This window comes from Rousettus aegyptiacus, unplaced genomic scaffold (assembly GCF_014176215.1).
Source record: "Rousettus aegyptiacus isolate mRouAeg1 unplaced genomic scaffold, mRouAeg1.p scaffold_m13_p_10, whole genome shotgun sequence".
Classification (NCBI taxonomy): domain Eukaryota; kingdom Metazoa; phylum Chordata; class Mammalia; order Chiroptera; family Pteropodidae; genus Rousettus; species Rousettus aegyptiacus.
Window position 1 is genome coordinate 46092136 of NW_023416285.1, and position 22195 is coordinate 46114330.

At 33.0% G+C, this 22195-nt stretch overlaps 1 protein-coding gene and 1 pseudogene across 2 annotated transcripts in view; both read right to left on the reverse strand.

Annotated features, from left to right (window-relative positions):
- The window catches only part of CFAP299 (cilia and flagella associated protein 299), a 500183-nt gene that overhangs the window by 386078 nt on the left and 91910 nt on the right, over window positions 1-22195 (reverse strand). The gene's annotated exons all lie outside the window — the stretch shown is intronic.
- LOC118609103 lies at window positions 3295-3413 on the reverse strand (annotated as a pseudogene).

The following is a 22195-nucleotide window of genomic DNA, read 5'->3' on the forward strand; positions in this document are numbered from 1 at the left end:
AATGAAAGATAAAGAAGCAGATGCAAGAGACCAGCAGAATACCATCATAGCAAGCTTAGTCAGAAGATTTAAATCAGGGTAAATAGTCCCAAAAAGGATCCATGGAGGCAGAAGAAGATAAACTAGGAGAGAGGTACATGTTAGGCAGGAGTTGAGATAATATCAAAGAGGTATTAGTCTTGAATAACAAATACTATATAAAGATCAGGTAAGATGAAGATAAAAACAGCAGTAGACTTGGATTTTTCCAGGAGAATGCCAATAAAACAATCTAATGAAGTCAGTTATCTAGTTAAAGATTGAGGAGTAAGAGTAGGGAATGCGGACTATATCTTAAAGAAATTATGTGGTAAAAAAGGCCATTGGAGTAGAATCAGACTTGAGAGTAAGCTTGTTCAGACATTAAAGTCTTAGCTTACTAGTTCCATGTAATTCCTCAGGTATTCTGTGACAATTTAGTTTAATAATTCCTAACATGTAGGGTGGGGAAGGGTCTTTCAAAATCCTATATACGATCTTTGACCCCACATTTTCTCTCATACCCCTTTCAGGAAGTTAACAAAACCCATCTACCCTTTTCCCAACTCCACTGTCTGCTTTATCACCTAAGCTTACATTTCCCACTAGAGTTTGATTAATTGAACACCAAATGAGATCTAGCAAATGAAGAGCATTTAGTCAGTATCTTTTATTTACCTGTTTCTATCTAGAAAAGATAAAAGAACCAAGTTTTATACCATATACCCACTTATTGGGTGAATTAAAATTACACCCAATAAGCGGGTATATGGTGTAAAGCTTAAAGAAGACATCAGTTTAAAATTGATTTGTCTTTTATGACATTAATGTAAAGTATTTGATGGGCAAGGCAGCCCTGTTTACAGTCTTGGTTTTCAATATGAGATAAAAATCATTGAGGTAGGTGATTTCTATCTCATATCATCGATCAAAATACAAAGCATTAATATTTTATTTTTCCCTTATTTTATTTAACGAATCGCCTGCTGAACTGCTATCTGCAAAACCTCAAAACAAGTTCCAAATGTTGATAAAATTAGATTCTGACCCACAATGGTCTTAAATAAAATTGTGTTTTGTTAACACCACACAAATTTGACTCATTCATCTAAGCATTTCATAACATAAAAATAGTGAGAAAGGGATCATATCATTTCCTCTTCTAAAATCAGTCATACTTGATCAAGAATAATGAAAGTGGACTACCCACAACACCAAAGTATTTCCAATTATTCATCATGTTGTAAAAGATTAGGCAGTTGCGCAGAAGTAAATAAGCAGAACTAATACACTGAATTATAACCTTAGCAAAATGATCAGAATAACTAAAATTCATCCTGAAAAATGAAAAAACTTATACTTTCCAGAGTACTACACCTTATATGCTTTGTTTTCTCTATTATGTTATAAACAAGAAAAAATAAAGGGGATAAACATTATTATGTCAAAAATAGTATCATCTTTGAACACTTTATGTTTTTTTCCATGTTTAAAAATGGTGAGGCAATTTCAAACTATTCTAAGAAAACTCTTAGAACCCTCTGCGAAGTTATATGAATAAATTATTTTAAATTACTAAATTAATTTTAATAAATTAGTTGTAATTCATCTATATTTATATTTATTTATATAATATATAAATTGAAATTAATAGAGGATACATTATTTTAATTACAAAAGTAAGCACCTACTGAGAAAAACTGAGTTCAATATTAAGCACAACGTGTCAATTCCATTTTTAGGTTTTTTTGTTGGTACTTTTGTTCTCATTTAAAATAATTTAAAATTCAATAAGCGATAACTTATATTTTAAAGACAAATAAATGTCCAAGTGCCGTAATAAGATAATCTAGAATTATGAAGGCTCGAGCTATCTTACAAATTATCAGAAAGTTTGATCGTTAATGAACTGGTCTATACTTGCTGTGAGTACATATGTTACAAGCTTTAATGGGCTTTATTAAAAGCCTCAGTTTCATTATAATCAGGCTCAGAGAGCTGTCATTTAAGTTATTTGTTCACATCTTATTTAAGCAAATAATATCACCTTTCATTTGGTTATTCCAGTAATTTTGAGTACTTAGAAGATCCAGGAAATCCGAAGTGCCACTGCCACAATGAGCATGTAGGCGTCCTGATGGAAACGGGAAAAAAAAGGTTTAAAAAAAGAGCTAAAATCACTTCCTGTGGTTAACGTTTTAGAACCTAGTCCAGAATAGTCTGTACCAATATTGTGGGTTTGTTGGTATCTTATTTATGAGCATCGGAAACAGACTTGCATGGATGCCATACTTTGAGTAGGACACACATGTAAGACAGATGGAACTTGTATTTCTATCAGATGTAATTAAAGACTTATGGGATATACTGCCAAATACCACAAATATTAAACCATTTTAGAATAAATTTACTATTGCTTTGACAGCAGTTTCAACAAAATAGCTGGCTATTCCAACAAATGAGAAGATTGAGTATATTGAACTAGTAGAATTACAGCAATTTAAAATATGATAGTTCAATATAGTCTAATTTTATTAATACAGTACAACTTCCACAGATGTAAATCAGGATTTTATTGGAATAAAATACATCAGGCTTTTGTATGTGAAAAATTAGGAAACAGCTTTTAAATGAGCTCTCCCAAGGAGAAATTAATAAGTTAGAAGAGAATAAAGTCAAAAATTGAACACTGAATGAAACTACTTTCCATGCAGGAGAAGAAGGCCACCCAAAGGAGATCATCCATTAGAACAGCATTGTGTCATGGTTTCCCACCATATTCTTGGAATCCCTACTCAATAATGCCAAATGCTTCAGAGAGATGAGTTAGGATGACACTGTTAAATGACCAGTGGATTTATTAACTAGAAGTCACTGGTGATGCTGGCAAGGGCAATTTCGGTTGAGATGGGAGTTCGATCTAGACTCCATGGTCTGAAGACTAAATGAAAGTTTTCATAAGAGTTTCCCCTCCTCCCCAAAAAATAATCAAATTTGAACTTATTGCAAAACATAAATGAACAAGCCTGTCATTCAAATAACAAAAAATAATAATGTCAATAAATAAGAACATTTATAAATTCCTTAGAGCAAGGCTAACCATTAAATTAGTGAGAAGTTATGAAACATATTTTGTCACTGTACTCTAGAATGAGCTATAATCAGACATATATTGATTGTTTGTTTGTTTGTCTGTTTTATGCAAGGCACTCCTTGGTTGACCTTACAGAATGCAAGGACTTTGTATGCTTATAATCCCTTATTTTGTATTTTTTACACCTAGGGCACCTGGTTTTCCCAAGTGGTCTCCCATTCAAGTACTAACCAGGACCAACCCTGCTTAGCTTCTGAGATCAAATGGGATTGGGCTTGTTCAGGGTGGCATGGCTGCAGACAAGAAATATTGATTTTATGCTAATTGTCAACTTGGAAGAAAAGCTATCAAGAGGAGATAGAGGAAACAAAGTTAAGTGTCCCCTGATGGATGAATGGATACATTGTGGTACACACACACACACACACACACACACACACACACACACACGCATAGAGGAATATTTATTATTCAACCATAAAAAGAGAATGAAACCCTGCCATTTGTGACAATGTAGATGGACCTTGAGGGCACTATGCTAAGTGAAAATAAGTCATAAAAGAAGAAATACCATATGATTTCTATAATATGTGGAATCTAAAACAAACATATATACAGAGAACAGATGGATGGTTGCCGGGGTGGGGTGTGAAATGGGTGAAGAGGGTCAAAGGTACAAACTTCCAGTTATAAAATAAGTTTTGGAGATATAACGTACAGCATGGCAAATATAGTTAATAATACTGCAATGCATATTTGCAAATTGCTAAGAGTAAATCTGAAAAGTTCTGATCACAAGAAAAAAAATTTTGTAACTGTGCTGATGCATCTTAACAAGAGTTATTGTGACCATTTTGCAACATCAAATCATTACATTCCACACATGAAAGTAATATAATGTTAAATAATAATTATACCTCAATTAAAAAATAAAGAGGAATAGAACTAAAATGGCCAAAGTAGCTCATACACCTAAACTCCCACATGTACTCATCCACCGAAATAAAATTTAAAAATATCAAAAATGAGTTAAATTTCCTTCTTAACTATCAGATATTTTACACTTAGATGAATATTAAATAAACTACATACATATTGTTAATAAGAGACATACCTAAACCAAAATACAAAAAAGTAAAAATAAAAGTGGTAAAAAACTGCATGAGGTAAATGCTCACAATATGTACAGTAACATACAAATATTAATGTCAGAAACACTAGACTCAAGATTAAATCATCACATGGTTAAAAAGTATTATCTATCGGTGTTCTAAAAGCAAATTCAAGTTTGAAATATATTATCATTATGCTATATTACAAGAAGAAAATAATGTATCTAGTAAAATATAAAGTGCAATAAAAATCCTAAACACGACACATCCATATTATAATAGTGCCATTAAAAATGATGTTACATGAAATCACTATCTTGAAGAGCTATCTATACTCCTATGTTCACTGAAGCATTATTCACAATAGCCAAAACATGGAAACAACCTGAGTCCTTCAACAAATGAACGGATAAAGAAAATGTGGTTTATGTATACAATAAAATATTATTCAGTCTTCAAAAAAAATGGAAATCCTAACATTTGCAACAATATAGATGAAACTGAAGGGCATTATGCTAAGTGAAATAAGTCAGACAGAGAAAGACAGATACCGCATGGTGTCACTTATATGCAGAATCCAAAAAAAATAAAGTCGAACTCGTAGAAACAGAGAATAGAATTGGTGGTTGCCAATGACTAGGGTGTGGGGAAAACAGAGGCTGGTAAAATATTAAAGAATAAATTTATAACGTAGTGACTGCAATTGATAATACTGTACTGTATAATTGAAATTTGCTAAAAGAGTAGAAATTAAGTGTTCTCACATGCAAAAAAATAAATAAATATGTGAGGTAATGAATGTGTTAGTTAACTCAATGGTTGGAATCCTTTCATAGGTTTTAGGTATATCAAATCATTGCGTTGTACACCTTAAATATATACAATTTTTAATTAAATATATATTTTATAAATAAGTTACAGAAAAATAGTCAATGACTTTGAAGAGTGTCTATAATACGCTGTTGTGTTAAAAAGCAAGTTTCAAAATGCAGTGATAAAAATTTTAAAATATATAAAATACAGATTCACATACATGAAAAAAAAATTAGGGGAAAGTAGTATATAAAAACACTAAAACCAGTTGGGAGAATAACAGGCAATCCTTACCATTTTCACTTATTTTTTATTTTTTATAATGAATATATATATGACTTTTACAAAAGGTTACTTTTAGAATGAGTATTGACCTTATCATATTTGATACTCTGTTCCTTAACTTTAAAATTAGAACATTTCTGTTTTATTTCAAGCATCTCATCTATCAAAGCCAAGTAAGGAAATCTACACCAAAAAAAAAAAGACAAAAGTTACTTGTTAATTAACAAAAATTGCATTACTACTTTGAGAAAATTTAACAAAAGGAAAAAGAGATATGAGTTATATAATTACTTGAGTAGAAAATAAAGAAAACTTTCTTCTAAATGAATGGAAACTGACTGACTACAATTCAGTTTTTTTCCCCATATTAAAAATTTCACAACGACCAAAAATTGGCAGCTAAATGTGTCTATAATATTTCTTTATACTATTTCCTAAAATGTTATTTTAAATATATAGGTAAATTTTGTTCTTACTGCAGATCCTTTTTTGCTAGGAAAGTAAGCCATATAAGTATACATTTCAGGAAGGAAATCAGAGTTTCAGCCAAATTAAATAGTTGTTTCTTCTCCTTCCTCTTGCTACCTTCATTGTAAAACATAAGTTAAAACTGAATTTTAGCATTGTGGAGGAATATCAAATCCATAAAATCTAACCTATGCTTTATATGCTTTAACAAAATGAAATAATATTTAGCAAATAAACTGCAATCATTTTCTTTTAAAACGTATGAAGTAAAACAAGTACACATCTCTCTTTAGACTACAATTGAGAAAGAGCTGGACTTGGAGTCAGATCTACTGGAATCAAGACTCTCGATTACCATAGATGATCACTTTGAATTTTCTGCATCTTCCACATACATTACTATAGTCATTTATTCCACAAATGTTGACTGTGTAGATTTTAGTCACCAGAAACTACGGGTGAGATTAAAGTAATGGGAAGGAGGGAAGGGGTGGGGAGGGAGGGCAGGAGAGAGGAAAGGAGGGAGAGAAAGACAGACAGACACAGGCTAGGTCCTAGCCTTCTTGAAGGTTTCATCTGAGTGACCTGAAAGACAATAACAAATAAATGGATAACTAAAGATAATTATAAATTGTGATTTAAAAACAAAAGCTGTGAAGGAAATAAAATTGACACAAGGTTAAGGAGCAGAGGATGACTTAGTCAACTCATCTGGTGAAGGAAGACTGATCAACATAACTGACGATGGAGCCGAAACAAGGAAGAGGGGTCACACTTGTAGAACGTGGAGCAGAGCAATCCAAGCAGAAGGAAAAGCAAGTTGGTAAAATGAGAAGGCACTTGGGGTGTGAGGCACAGAAGGGAGGCTGGGATGGCCAGAGGGTCAGGAGAACATGAGCATAGGCATAGTGCTATGAGATACAGGTAGAAAGCTGGGCAACTGTCAGATCATGTAGGGACTGATAAGCCATAGTAAGGAGTTTAGATTTTATATCTAAAGGAATTTTATATATAAAGCAGAGGTTTTAAACAAATTGAGGACTTCAAATATTTGTTTTAGAAAATTGTACTGCCTATTATGTGAAGTACTCTTTGAGAGCAAAAAGTGGGAACAGTTAAGGTATTTGGATGATCAACTGGTCTAGGAGAGCAGAGCTGGGGATAACGGGAAGAGAAGAAGATTTGCATGAAGAATGGAGTTGGGAATCAAACTGTTAACTGAGAGGTAGAAGGGACAGATAACCAGGCTCAAGATCAGGCAGAGGTCAGAGCTAGATCTACATTTAAGAGTTATCAGCATATAAGTAGTTTTAAAGCCATGAGAATGTATGATGCATGCAGGAAAGGAAATAATTAAACACTATATCTACCTAAAGGATTGGTGTTTATTCTGATGCTAGGACTTTATTCTGGTGCCAGGACTCTGAAGCGCGGTTGACCCTGGAGAGTCTACTCCTCCCTTGGGACAGCCCATTCCTAGAGATAGTAAAAGACTCCTGAAAGTGCACCTACCTTTCATGTGTAAACTAACCCATTCAAAGCCCACATTCCCAGCCATCTATCTCTTTTCATATGCTCTCTCAGCGCTCTAGCACTCGAGGCTGCTACTACCCTCCTGCCTTAATCACTCCAGCCTAGGTACCAGACAGTCAGCCCTATGATCCAGAGCCTGATGAAACTATTCAAACTAGTAAATAGTGTTATACTGTACCATGCTATATTTCTTTCTGGCTCCTTTATACATACTTCTAAGTCTCTCCACTTTCTCCTCCACAAAAACTCTCTGCCTTTGACCTGCTGCTGGTGACAACTACTTTCCCTGGTTCCCTCAAAGAACTAGTTTGTCATGAGCCACTATGCTTATTTACTTTTCACAAACATCCCTATTATTAATTCTTCTGGATACCGGACTATAAAATATATCACCATACAAAATTTGGTGAGAATGAACAGAAAAGTAAAAGTTTCTCAAAGTTATGATACACATGTAGGACTATATTTTTACCTAAATATGACACATTTCCTTACATAGAGAAAGAAAATAGCTATATTACCCTATGCCTTATTTATGAATGTTGGCTATTATATTTGTATTAATATTATATGTATTATCCTACTTAACATATTTTTCAGAGGAGTTCTTTTTTAAAACCTGAACAAAGTTAATTATTTAAGTGTTTTTATCAAATGGCATTCAGAATTCTAAGTCCAATTTACTACCTCTATTTTTTATGAACATATTAAACTTAGAGAAAACCTGGTGTCCAGCCTATATTAATTCTATTTTAAACCATGAAATTCTCCTTAGAATTTTTTAGTCTTGCTCATTAAAACAATTATTACAAAAAAGCGTGTGGTCTTTCCTGAAAAGCATTTTACAATTATTTTATTATAGTTAAATAATTTTGATTCACAGCTTAATGACATCCATATTAGACAAAATTAAATATATTAAACAAAGCATTTCATGTCAGAATATTTTTATTCTTGGCGAATATTATAAAATGCTAAATTGAACTTTTTGCTAGGAGACTGACAAGCTACTCAGGCACTGTTAAAGCTAAAAGTTTATCTAAAATGGAGAGGTAAATAAGATTGATTAACCAAGAAAAACATCCTCTTTATAGACATACTATAGAAAATGAAGAATTATGGATGAAATTATATCTTTAAAAAGGCAGTAATCCCTTCTGTAGAATATTTTACTGAGTTACTGGATAGTTATAATGGTTTAAATCTTATACAGAATGACTATTTAATGCATTGAATTTCAAACCATAGGATCACGAAACAAATGTATTAAGTGCTAATTTAAACAAAAAAAAAACATTTAGAAAAGTTTTGGTAAATGTAAAAAATATAAATTGGGAATCCACAGAATATGTAAATTATGCTATTTCTAGAAGAAAGAGAAAGCAAAGTGGAGGAGAGGGAAGGACGGGGGGAAAAGGAGGACAAAGGGTGGGGGAGGAGGACGAAGTGAAGAATAGGATAAGGACCCACTTGATTCAGCATTTATTCAATATCCAACATCTGTTATCCAGCAATTCTTCTAGGTACTAGAGATTCATAGTGAACAAGACAGAGGAGGTTTCCTCACCCATGGATGAGAATTGATATAGTAGAACAAGGGGCTCTTTAAGAGAAGCAATATAGCTGAAACACAAAGACCAATTGCCAAAGATGCTATAATTTGGAAGAATCAAGATAGAAGTAGGTAAAGATTCTGAAACCCTCTGGGTGATAGAGCCTCTCACCTTCCTAACAGGAAGATATCATCCACACATTCGCATGTAAGAAACAGTGAGGGAGAATGAAGAGACCCTTATAAATATCCCCGGTAACCCCTGAGCTGCGTAGATTATATTTAAGTTTCACAAAGGAATATTAAGTAGAACAGAAAATGTCAAGAAAAAAATTAAATACAATGTTACCTTTTTTTAGACCTAAGTAATCGTAGTTCACAAAGATCATTGTTGATAAAGTAAATTTTTTAAAAAGTTGAATGTACCTTCCATTATTGCTAAAATAATGTAGTAAATAATAACTTGAAATTACGCAATTGATTTTTTGGGGGGCATGTTTTCTGGTGATATAAATTCTGTTAATTTTTTCAAAGTATTTGACATTACTGAAATAACATTACACACACAGCATCACTTAGAAGTATGGAGAAAAGAAGCCGACTTGGCATTCAGTAAGTAAGTTCTGTTTACTAGAATGTAGTATATGGGAGATAAACAGATCTAGACAAACACAAAACCTCCACTTCTGCCTCTCTCTTCCACTTTCAAAGACCCCTGTGATTAATGCTAGGCCCACCGGGACAACCTAGGATAGTCTCATAACTTTAATGTCAGCCGATAGCAATCTTACTTCCATCTACAGCTTTCTTTCCTCTTTGCCATAAAGTCCACGTATGCACAGGTTCCTGTGAATAACACAAGGACATCTTTGGGGGCCCATTATTCATTCCGCCTACCACAATTCAGTTCCCTTTGAAGCCCCAGCTTTGGAATTTACATATAACACTATGAAAAGACAAAAGTTGAAGTGACATTATCATGCACTGAGAGCTATTTTTCACAGAAAGAACTTAATTCATATTTCAGCTCCAGCATTTAATGGGTATTTAGCATATTTTAAAATTATTGGAGCAATGCTTTCCTCATCTAAGAAAACGGAGACAAAAATACTTTACAGGATTGTTGTGGTGATGAAGGTAAATTACGTAAAAGAGTGGACACAATGCCTAAGTTAGTAGAGTAAGAACTTCAAAAACACTAATATCATTAGATTATTGAAAATGATACACTATTTGCTACCTCTTCGAATTTCTGCCCAGGGTTAAGACTATTTTCCTTTATGTATTCTCTACGGCTTCGTTCTTTATTGTTTTAGTAACTTGAACATTGCTAAAATGCATGTCACTATAGCCAGGATGCCAAAATATTTTATTAAGTTTATGTGCTAAAACTTTTTCATTTCTTGGATGATTTAATAAGATATTTCTTAGGACTATTATAATCTTAAATGTTACTTTAATCTTTCCACAAAGAGTACTTTGAGTAATATTATTATTTAACAAATAATATAACTATCATCTAGCCAAAAGTGACAATGAATGTATGGGATTTTGCTCTGAATTTCTTATCTGCTAATATCTGTTTATGGCCAGAGAAAAGAGAAAGGGCTGTTAGAGACAGTACTGATATTATTGCAAAAAGTATAATAAGACTTTCTTACTGATCTAGTATATATTTCTGGTAAGAGAATTTCAAGCATCGTAAAATCTTAAATTCTATATTCCCACATAGAGTTGCCACCTGTGCAGTTATAGAGCCATTTTACAAGATTCTCTGACTCTTCTACTTCTTTTACTACTATCCAGTTTTAGATAGTAATCCTTTCTCATAGAATCACTCAAAACACATGTGTTCCCATATTTTCAAATTATGTCATATATACCAGAACACAAAATACTCTTTATTTCTTGGAATGGGATCTCTAAATTAAATGTTTGATATTGAGTATTAGCCATATACCAGGTCTTAAACATACCAGGTTCATACTGGAAAATTCTTAGATGAACAGAATACAAATGGGGGAAAAAATAGTAGCACCACTATTATCATATGTTAACTAGTAACAATAAACACAATCCTTCAAATACATTTGCTATGCCCAAGTTTAGAAGTAGGAAGACCTGTATTTTAGCTCTAGCTCTGCCACTAATTACATGTAATTTTTAAACAAGTCACTTTTAAGCCCTTGGGAAGTCATGCATTATTTCCTCAGTTTGTAAAATAAGAAAATAAAGACTAGGTCTCCAAGAGTCTTTCTAGTTTTAAATTTTTATCTGCATGTAGTGACTATAGTCCCTAATTGAAATTCTCTCAAGAAAAAAATTAATATTAACAAAATTATTTCATATGTACTTTGAAAGGCTGGTAAAATAAATTTACTCTTTCAACAGTTTTAAAAATGCCTTAAGCTGAGTGCAATATCTGCAGTGAGTTTAAATTCTTTTAATTTAAAAAAATCAGTAGCTCACTCACATAGATCTTAAAATACTGTTATTTGCTGTGAGTTTCAGGGGACGTAACCAGTAGCAATTGATCATTTTTGCACCTGATATTTTTGTTTTCAGAAACAACCAGCTATGAACTTCACAAGAGCATCCTCATTTCAGTGAAGTGCTGTCATCCTTGTATAGACTATTTGTCTTTTACAAATCAGAGCTAAAATCCTTAGAATATCTGTTGAAAGCCTTGGTATTTACTGATACTAAGCTTTTACAACAAACTTTTGCCTCTTCTTAAAATGATCTAAGACTGTGATTTCCCATCTACCATTCATGATGATGTCACTGTTTCAGAACATGCCATTTCTGCTTACATGGCTTAAAGAGACCAATAGTCTAAAATCTGTCTGTTGAGCATTTTGACACTTTTGCAGGGATAATGGATGCTTTTTGGCCATCAGTTGATTCTTTTAGATGATTTACGAGCTAAATTAATATAGAACAAATTTTTAAAATGCTTCATGGACAAATGTATCTTATATTGCACTCTTTGTAGATTGAGTTGAGCTATAAAGAGAACGAAGCCAATCCCAGGACGTCAGAGATTTTTCTACATATACTGTAATTGAATATTTGTTTTGATAGGAATATAGTATGTTGAGAATGTAATTTTTTTAGCATTTTATTTTATTGTTAGTTTCAAGTATATAGTACATCGGTTAGACATTTATATGGTTTATGAAACAATCGTCCAATTACTCTATCATCCTTCCGCCTCTACATATAGCCATTACATTACTGCTGACTGAGAATGTAATTTTTTAAAAATGATTGATCTAATAAACAACATCTTCTCAATATCCACTTAGACACTTTTATCTTTAGATTACTATCATCCATAAGGAAACATAGGAATAATTTGTGAATAAAGAAAAGAATGAAAAGTTTTGTTTTTAAGGAAAATGGCCTAGTAAATGAAGAATGTATCAACTAGGTATTGCCCAGATTCACATTAAATGGCTACAGCTGGGCATAACCATTAAAAAAAATCTGGATACAACCATTAGCAGATACTTGGCCAGTATAAATCAGAACATATGTTTTAGCTTTATGGCAATAGGCTGTGAGCTATTTGTCACTTGATTCTCTCAAGGTTTCCCAAAATGTGTTAATGTTCCAGGTGTTCACTTAATGCAGTTAGTACCAATATAAAGATTTTTCAAGATGTAGTCTAACTTTATTGAACTAAACAAGTTTATTGGACTAAAATGATATAGCTCTCTATAATGTTGCAATAAGTTCACATAACTTCTTAACATTAAATATCTAGTTTGAATTTGTTTAATTAATGGACTTATTTACAGTGCTCTGTTATTCAAAAGAGAGCAGTTTTCATAAAAAATCATTCATTACTTTATTAGTCTGTAGCAACTATTTGCACTTTCAATCAGAAATGTGTCCTAGTATTACCTAACAGTTGAAGACCAATTAATAGTTGAAACATTTATTTAATGTCTAATTTGGTGTTTTCCCACTGTGTTCCACAGAATATAAAAGTATTTTATCTATTTTTCTTATGTACATTAACATATTAAATAGTCTGAAGAATCTAGAAATAAAAAAATCATTTTAACTCAGAATTTCCCAAATTTATTTGACTATTGAAATCCTTATATCCCATAAAAGATAATAACCTTATATATAAAGTACTTTAAATCCTTGGAATGAAAAAGATACCACCAAGTCTTATTTATATGCTTCATTTTAAATTCTTAAATAATTAGTTTTCAGATTTTTCAAATCTATGTTTTTTTCACTTTAAATCCCCTAGGTCTCATTTTTCTAATAGAGGCTATTGATAAACTGGTAACCTTAACTTCAACTTTTACATAATCCAACTCAATGCAGTAAATATTCACTAAGGTACCATGGTTGGCATTGTAAAATTATTATATCCTCCCTTAGTTTTCACTTAAATAAACAAAATAAACCAAGTCCTATTTTTTCCCTTATAAACATATATATAGATAGAGCTTTTTTTTTTTTTTTTTGTCAGAACACTCTACTACAGCAATGACTTTCTAAGCAAAGTATTTTAAGCTTTATGAGTAAATGATAATAAGACAAGGAGTTAAACTTTCATTTAAGGAACATGTATGAAACGGAATCAATTCACGTCCAAATATTGCATTCAGAAACAAATAGTTTCACTGGGTGTATATATTTATCAGAACTTAAAAATTAAACCAGTTTCTTCTGAGCGCTGAATTCCCAGTAAAATTTATTTTTAGGCTTAATATTATTCAAAATATGTAACTGACTTTTTATTTGAGCAATTGCTTATTAAAAGTGTTCATTAACTATTTTAACTACTAGAAGATTATGCTCACAAAAAGTAAAGAATTCTTAAATATTTATTTAGATATATTTTTATTCCAGACAAGATCAATATGGTAATAAATGAAAGGCTATCAAACAAAAAACTTTACATTAGAATAAAATAAAATTCTGTGGGATAAGTGAAATAGAAATAGAATCAAGTAGAAAAATGAATGATAAAAATTTGAAATTGTTATAGAACAGTTTGTCTGGGTTTTTAAATGGAAAATAGTGGACATCATCTGCTACGGTATTGAGTTTCCAACAAATACATTTTAAAAAGTGACCTACAATAACACTAGGCCTGACATCCTTTACAATTTAAATTATGGTAAAAATATTAGATATAAACTTTAAAAATATACACGTAAGTATATAGTTTTTCAAAATTCTTCTAGGGAGTAAATGCACAATATAAGTGAAGACCACTGATAGAGCAAAGTGAGAAAATAAATAAATGTACTAGGGAAATGTAGGATTGCTAGAGCACTAAGGGTCCACACAGGTTAATTTTCATGAATCCAAAGTGAGACCTGTCATTTTTGCAGGTTTTTATCCAGCCATGATCAGATCTCCACATACAGGTGTTGAGGGAGAAGAAAGTTGCATTTAACCAGTTAGAGTTATGCTAGACAACAATAATAAAGGAAAAAATAAAAACAAGGGTGTTGATAATGTCTGCAAGGGAGTCATAATAATGATGGATCATGAGGTCTAAAGTAAGCACAAAGGGAAATGGAAGAATGGAGACTTATGGAGTAGTTTTAAAAGGTTGTGAGAACAATAATCTATTCTGTTCATTGGAGTTAAAGAATAAATCAAGAGAACTAAAGAGAGCTGTGAAAAGGTAAGTTTTAATGTTGAGAAAGTGGGATGCTTGAAATTGAGATTATGGAGGATTACAAATATAGTAATGCAAGATCTAGGGTCTGGTGATGGGATGAGACAGATAATGCTGGTTGATGGACAAGCTCACTGGAAGCCAGAAGGGCCAGAATCTGAGTGTAGAGACTGGGAAGTTTATCTCTATGCTTACTGTATCCCCAAGAATTATGACAGACAAAGGGATTGTTAAATCAATTAAACAAGCCATGAGACTGAGGTGTCTATAACACCGTGGAGGCCTGCATAAGTAAGTAAACCAAAATCTTAGCCATAAATGCCTCACTGTTACAAAATCTAAACCTAAGGACAACCAATCACAAACAGCCAGCTAGGCTTTAAGCTATGGTCAATCAATAATTTATTTGCTTGGCTTCTGCCTATGTTCTATGAAAGTCTCTCCCCAAGTTCCTGATGGTGGAGCATTCCTTACTACTTCCAGTTTGATGCTGCCCAGTTAAAATCTGTTTTTGCTGAAATAAATTCTTGAAATTTTTCATATGCCTGTTTATCTCTTAATAGTCTGAAGAGACTGACAGATCCTAGAGGCTAAACTGAAGTCTACAAGTAACAGCAAGAAGCAAGTTAAGGGAAGAGCTGGCTGTAAAGGAAGTGACCAGAAAAGAGTTCCAGAGAACACAGTGATAGGATTCAGAAAGTGGAAAGGATGGAAGACAGAATCAGAAAAGCAGATGCACAAATAGAATACAATTCTAGGGGGTAAGGTATCCTGGAAGTCTCGAGTTTCTGTGTAAGTGACAGAAACAAACAGAACATGAAATTAATCACGCTTATTGTGGGGAATAACTTGGGACCCTCGCCCTCCCCCCACTGCCCAACAGTTGGTATAAACATTTTTAAGTGAAAACATTTGAACCAAAGAAGCAGAAAGAAGTCTTATCAGAATTTCATTTATCTTACTCAAGTAAAGCCTCCCCCAAAATACTGCCTTTAACCCTCCTCCAAGGGAATTTTCTGTGAATTCAGCAGTGATAGAGACAGACTGCCTACTCCATTAATATCACAAAGCCCAAAGTAACTTTCCAGTACCCTCCCATTTAAGGCCTAACCCAACTCTCTGCCCTCCTTTGCTAATTTTGGTATATAAACCTTTTATCTCTGGCTATTGAATGAGTTACTCATCACTGAGCGCTGAGGCTTGTACCCACACCTGTGAACATATAAATGAATCTTGTCCTTTCTCCTGTTTACCTGTCTATTGTCAGTTAGTTTTCAGGTCCTCAATCACTGGATCCAAGCTGGAAGAGGAAAGTTTTCATCCCCACACTGTCAAGGCAGACAGACAGCGGTGGCTGGTGAAGTTGTGAGTGTTCCAGGGGAAGAAAAAATTGGAGAGTGGGGAGCTTTTCAGGAGCTTGGGAAATTCAAGAACTCCTTCATTACTCTTATCATTGATTAGAGGCTGGAGGATGGACAGCCTTATTAAAGCATTATGTGGGGTTCGTTTTATATAATTCATCCATTGAAAGAATAGAACACTTGGTCTCAACAGGAACTACTAAAAGTTTAGCAACCTCTTTCTTCACTGACCTCTGGGACATCACATTCTCCTGGTTTCCATCCTGCCTCATTAACTCTCTTTCTTGGTCTCTTTACTAGATCATCTTCCTCTCCTGATCTCTAAATTTTGGAGTGTTCTTGAGCTCTGTCCTTGACTGTCTTTACTTCTCTCTCTCTGCCTGGGGGCTCTTCCTCACTAGAATATAAGCCCCAAGAACATAGGCACCGTGTCTATCTTTTTCATCCTTATAACCCAAAACCTAGAATGATAGTTCCATTAACAAATAATACTGCTGAATAAATTTGTGAATAAATTGATGGTGAATAAATTAATATATATATTCTTTACATTTTCATTTCTTTTTGTTGCTTTAAAGACTAAATCTCAACCTTTGACGTACACAACTCAGTTTGATTCTTCTTTGCATTCTGTAAGACATTTCTAATGGCTCATCTTTTGCATTCTATCATGATATCAAACCACATTTAAATAGTTATCATATTATATACTATGGTGAGATGCGTAAAAAAAAATTTTGTGATGAAATTAACATAATCCAATAACTTTTAAGTGCACATTTCAACAGTAAGTCATAGATATATGTGTATATATATGTATATTGCATTGAGTGCAGAAAATTATTTGAAAGTTAAATTTGAACATATATATTCTCCATTCCACACCTCCATGTCAAAGAAGAAAACTGGTTTTATTTTAGATTGTTTTTAACGAATGAACAGGGCAATTCTTTAATACCTTATCAACCTTTAGGTGTTCAGAAACTGGCTTTAAATTTATTCTCCAATCCAGGAAATTTCCAGGTGGGAAAACTAGATTCTAATTACGATCACTTATTTCCATTTTAAAACTAAGGAGTGTTATTTGTCATATCACTAACCTCACTTCTCAGCTTTTTGAAAAGACTCATAATTCGGTAAGTTAAGACCATATATCGGATCATATTTATCAGATAAAATATGTACCCAAATGTTATTGTTCAAATAAACATGATTTTTTTACTCTTATTACTCCTCATGTTCCTTTGTTTAATAAAAATGCTGATAATACCGAGTAGAAGAAATCTGAGATGGAAACATAACATGATAAAAATTAAATTCATTTATTTTTCTCTATCTTTATTGAAATATAATTGAATATAACATTGTGCAAGTTTAAGGTGCACATGTTGATTTGATACACTTATATATTGCTAAATGATTACCACCATAACATTAGCTAACACCTGCACCACGTACATAATTTCCATTTCTTTTGGGGGGGTGAGAACACTTAAGATTTACTCTCATAGCAACTTGTAAGTACACTATTCAGTATTACTAACTATAAATGCTATGCTGAACCTTGGATCTCCAGAACTTATTTATTAAATTATTTTAAATTTATTTTATTCGCTAAATCAATTCACTAAATTATACTTATAAATTTAATTTATTCATTGAATTACTTTAATATCCATTTTAAAATCATAATTTTAAATGGTCAAAATAGATTTTAAATAGTAAAAAGTATATAGTGAAATATTTTAAAAACAGAAATTTTTAACTAGCATAAAGGTATTTACTTTTAATGTAGTTTATAATTAACCTCTTTTGGTAGTGGTTAACTAAAACGAAATTTCAGTTTTTTTCAACAGGCTGTGCTCTTCTAATTTTACTCAAAAATGACACAGAATCTCTAAATAAAAGAAACATTCCATGAGGAATAGTTCACCTTCATATGGGACTTTTTTAAAGGATGAAACCATTTAAACATATCAAAACTATAAAAATTTAAATTAAATTTTAGAACAACTTGAGAAGGATTAATAATACTGGTCCCCAGTTTGGGATTTTGAGAATTCACATATGATCTGCCTTGTGCCTAGAATATTCTTTACCCTGATCCTTACCTGGCTGACACCTGTTAGATCTCAGCTTGGCTGTTTCTCTGTGCCAGCTTTCCTGAACCCAAAGCACCTGGGGTGAGGTTCCTCCTGTGGATTCCCAGGGTACTCTGCACTTCCTTTCTCGTTGATTTGCTTATCTCTAATCTCTAATCAATGTTAAGCTCCATTTAGCCAGGAGCTACTTATCTTCTTCAGCAAAGTATCTGTCAGAAAGCATCACAGTTTTTTTATGAATCAATGAATTTAAATGCCAATTAATCATTCAGTCATACTCACTGTACTTGAATATAATCATAGTACCCATTATTTCCCACAAAATCAAGAAGTCATTGCACTCTACTATTCATTCATCAGGGTCTGACAGCTAGGGCACATATTTTAATGAAAATATTGATTATGCATCAAAGTTTTCATTTAAAAAGCAGCATCCAAAACCTTTAACTGTGCCTGCAAATGTCCGTCACTATAATTACTTTTGCTGTAATATATTGTACCTGAAACTTAAGAACCTCAGAAAAACATTATCACCCTCCCCCTTGCTATTCACTAAATAATGCACTTTAAGTCCATGATCCCTATTTTCCAAGAGATGCAAATGGGGCATCTTAAGTCCACATAAAAGCAAAAAGGTAGATGAAAACAACTCCTTCATCCCCCTTTTTAAAGTTCAACAGTATTTACAAAACACAATTGATTCCAGTTTAGGATTTAAGAAAATGTCGAACATTCTAAAATGAGTGAGATTCAACAAACTGATTTACATTAAATTCCAAGCTTAGGACTCCTCAGTCAACATTCTAACAGTGCTAGCTAGTGAAAGTGCAGGGACAGTGCAGCTTGCCACAGCTGAAAGCAGACCAAAAGCTGTGAGTGAAGGATGGTTGCAGGGTCATGTGCTGCCAAGGCCTCAATGTAAACACAGGTGTGTGGGAAGGAGCCCTGGCTCCCATCTACCAGCTAAAGAAACACTGGCAGTCACGCTGTGGAGTCTGAATGCTAAATTTTGAAAATAAATTGTTTTTGTAAAAATGATACATCTTATTTTGAATTTTAATGCATCTTCAACTTAAGTGGTTCATGAAGCACACCTGACATTCATACCATTGTTTTATGTTGAAAAATTAAGAGACCAGAAAGCAGATCTTTTTTTCCCCCTGCTGAGCATCTCCCTGCTGAGTAATTTGATGTTATTACCACCTCATTTGCTGGCCTTTAGCAAAGATTCTTTTTATGGTTGCATGGAATTAATGCCACAAGAAAAATTTTCCTGCCAAAGTCTGTTAAATGGCATAGCAGTACCTTTTAGATATATTATGAAATACACCACACATTATCAATAAATGTATCAATAATTATAACATTTGTTAATAGGTTTGGGTTTGGGGGAATTTATTTCCATTTTTAGGGTTTTGCTTCTGTATAGTTATTTGAGTTTTGTTTTTGTGGGAGGAGGGGCTGGTTTGCTTTTCTGATATATGTCTCTCATCAAAAACAGTGTTAAAATAGTGTACAATAACCGTTTGGGTAACCGATGATTATGAACATAGGTTTTGAAGGAAGATAGTCTAGGTTCATATTTTAGCTGGATAACCTCCTACTATGAGGCTTAAGCAGATGGTGTAAATTCTCAAGCCTCAGGTCTTCCTTTTTTTAAATGAAAGTAATTGTGTTATCTCCCCTATAGGAGGTTATTTTGTGGATTAAATGAGTCAAAACACAGAAAGTACTTAGTATAGTGCCTAGTTAAGTACAAAATAACTATTATTGTCATTATCACCACTTTGTTATCAGTATCAGTTTATTTCACTAAGAATTTATTTCATTTGATGTGGTTTCCAAGAGCATTATATGAAATGACTGACTATAAAATGCAAATATATTTGTAATTCGTTTCTCTGTTACAATATCTCTCCCTTATCCTATTCTATTTTCTCAGTTTAGAATATTTATCTTGAAGCAGTGTCCTGATGGATAAAAAATGTCACTTTAGTAAAAACTGTAGAAATACATCCTAGGACTTCATTAAAAACATGCTCTCATTCCTCATTCACAAAATAACTGACAAATTTGAAGTCAACCCAATATTCTCATGAAACTGAGACAACTATCATATCTCCAATTGGAGCTGGGAAAAAAAAGTACAGCCATTAAATGATATCACATGACTCAGTAATAATATATACAATAAAAACTACATATGTATAAGGTATTTAAAAATATCCCATTTCCATTTGAAGTGATAGCTATATGACATGAATACCATGTTCATTCTTTAAAAAAAAAGATGACTAGAACCAGGGAAAGGAGGAAGTAAATATATTACACAAGAAGCCAGACCAGAGTATCCTAGCAGCCAAAGAAAAAATAAACACATGAAAAATTATATAATTCCCATTAGAAGAAATGAATAAAGGCATTTATTTTTAAGGAAAAATAAGACATTTTTCCTAGTATTAAACTAATCTTAAAGGAAATTTCCTGCCTGGTCTCTTTGATTGGACATCCATGGATAATATATTAAATGATGCCCTTTCCTAACATCCCAACCCAGCATCCTTCTATATATTGTTAGCTATAGTCAATACTATTATTATTGTTATTATTATTATTATTATGTGTAATGTATAATTTTATGTGTTTTCACACAAAATATCTTTTGAATTAGATACTGTTATCATCCCCACTTAACATTTGCACTAATTAAACTTAATAACTTGGCTTAGATCACATATACAGTATATAAGTATGTATTTTATTCATAAATACTCATGCACATCTTGTTAGTCAAAATCTCATGTTCTCTTTCAGATAAAAAGAGGGCATTGAATTGCCCTCCATGGCCAAGACTTGGAACAGCTGTCCTCAAAATTTCAACAGGCATCAGAGTCTCCCGAAGGACTTGTGAAAACACAGATCACGGGCTCCTCCCTCCATCACAGTTTCCCTTTCAGCAGATCTAAGGTGTAGCCTGATAATTTGCAGTTCTAACAAGTTCCCACATGGTACTGATGCTGCTGGTTAGGGACCACATTTTGAGAACCAGTGGCCTAGAATTTTAAAGCTTCTAAATATTTACCACTTAATAGAGTATTTTTGTCAATTGCTTTTTCAGAGTCTTTCAGATTTATGTGAGAATGTAGGTCCAGTCACTGAGATAAAAGAATAATGGAAGAGAAGCCCCAGGTGATATCTAGAAATAGCACCCATTCCTGAACTATATTTACCAATGAGTCCTCTAAAGCCCGAGATAAGAGAATCTGATGGGTGTGTAAGTCAGCTACAGGGGACCAGATCAGTAAAAATAGAATTCAGGAGCTGAGGGATGAAAAACGCTGCCTTCAACTGACTCCCTGTGGTTTGGTGTGGGCCAGTAAGGAGGGTAAGCCTGTCTACCACAACCAGTCGGCTTCAATGGAGCTAGAAGGAAAGCGATTGTGCCAGCAGCCTAAGGCCCCATGACCACTTACCATAGTTCTAGTGCTGGCACAGGCCCCAGAAGGACCTAAGTGCAAAGCTGAGCCCTCAGGTTATACATTTTGAAATCTGGCCTAGATACTATGCACCTATTTTGGATAGATATGTATATATTTTTTTTAAATAGAGAAAACTCTATGTATCTCCTTTCTTCAAACATTGATGAACAATTCACACAGAATTTTTAGAACCCTAAAAGACTCAGTTCCTTTTATTTAAAAGAATGTAACAATGAATATTTATGGTGGTATTTACATGACTTATACTTACTTTTTTTCCACAGAAAGGCTCTAAAAAGACTTTAGCTCAAAAAGGGTTTCTGATTTGTACTTTGTGCCATTTTTTCCTTTTTTTTTTCTTTATATTTAAGTAGATGCCATTCAGGTGTGACATGACATTACATACAAATTAGATTGTTTTTCAATTATTAGTTCACATGCAATTTAAATGAACAGAATATGATTTGAGTTTTTTAAGGCGCTGTGAATTATTTTCAGGTATCCTCATTTAAATTGAAAAAATTAAAACTGTGGACCTCCAAGCCTGGAAATCGCTACACTCCTCTGCACTACTGAGATCTGTTTCTTCCCAGAAATTACAGATGCTAAATAAAAAAGGAGTTTACTTTCATCTGTATGAGAAATACAGCTTGAGGTGCCTGGTTATAGTCCTCAGGGTTGTGAATGTTTAATCATATAAAAGTGTTTATTTATTAGGA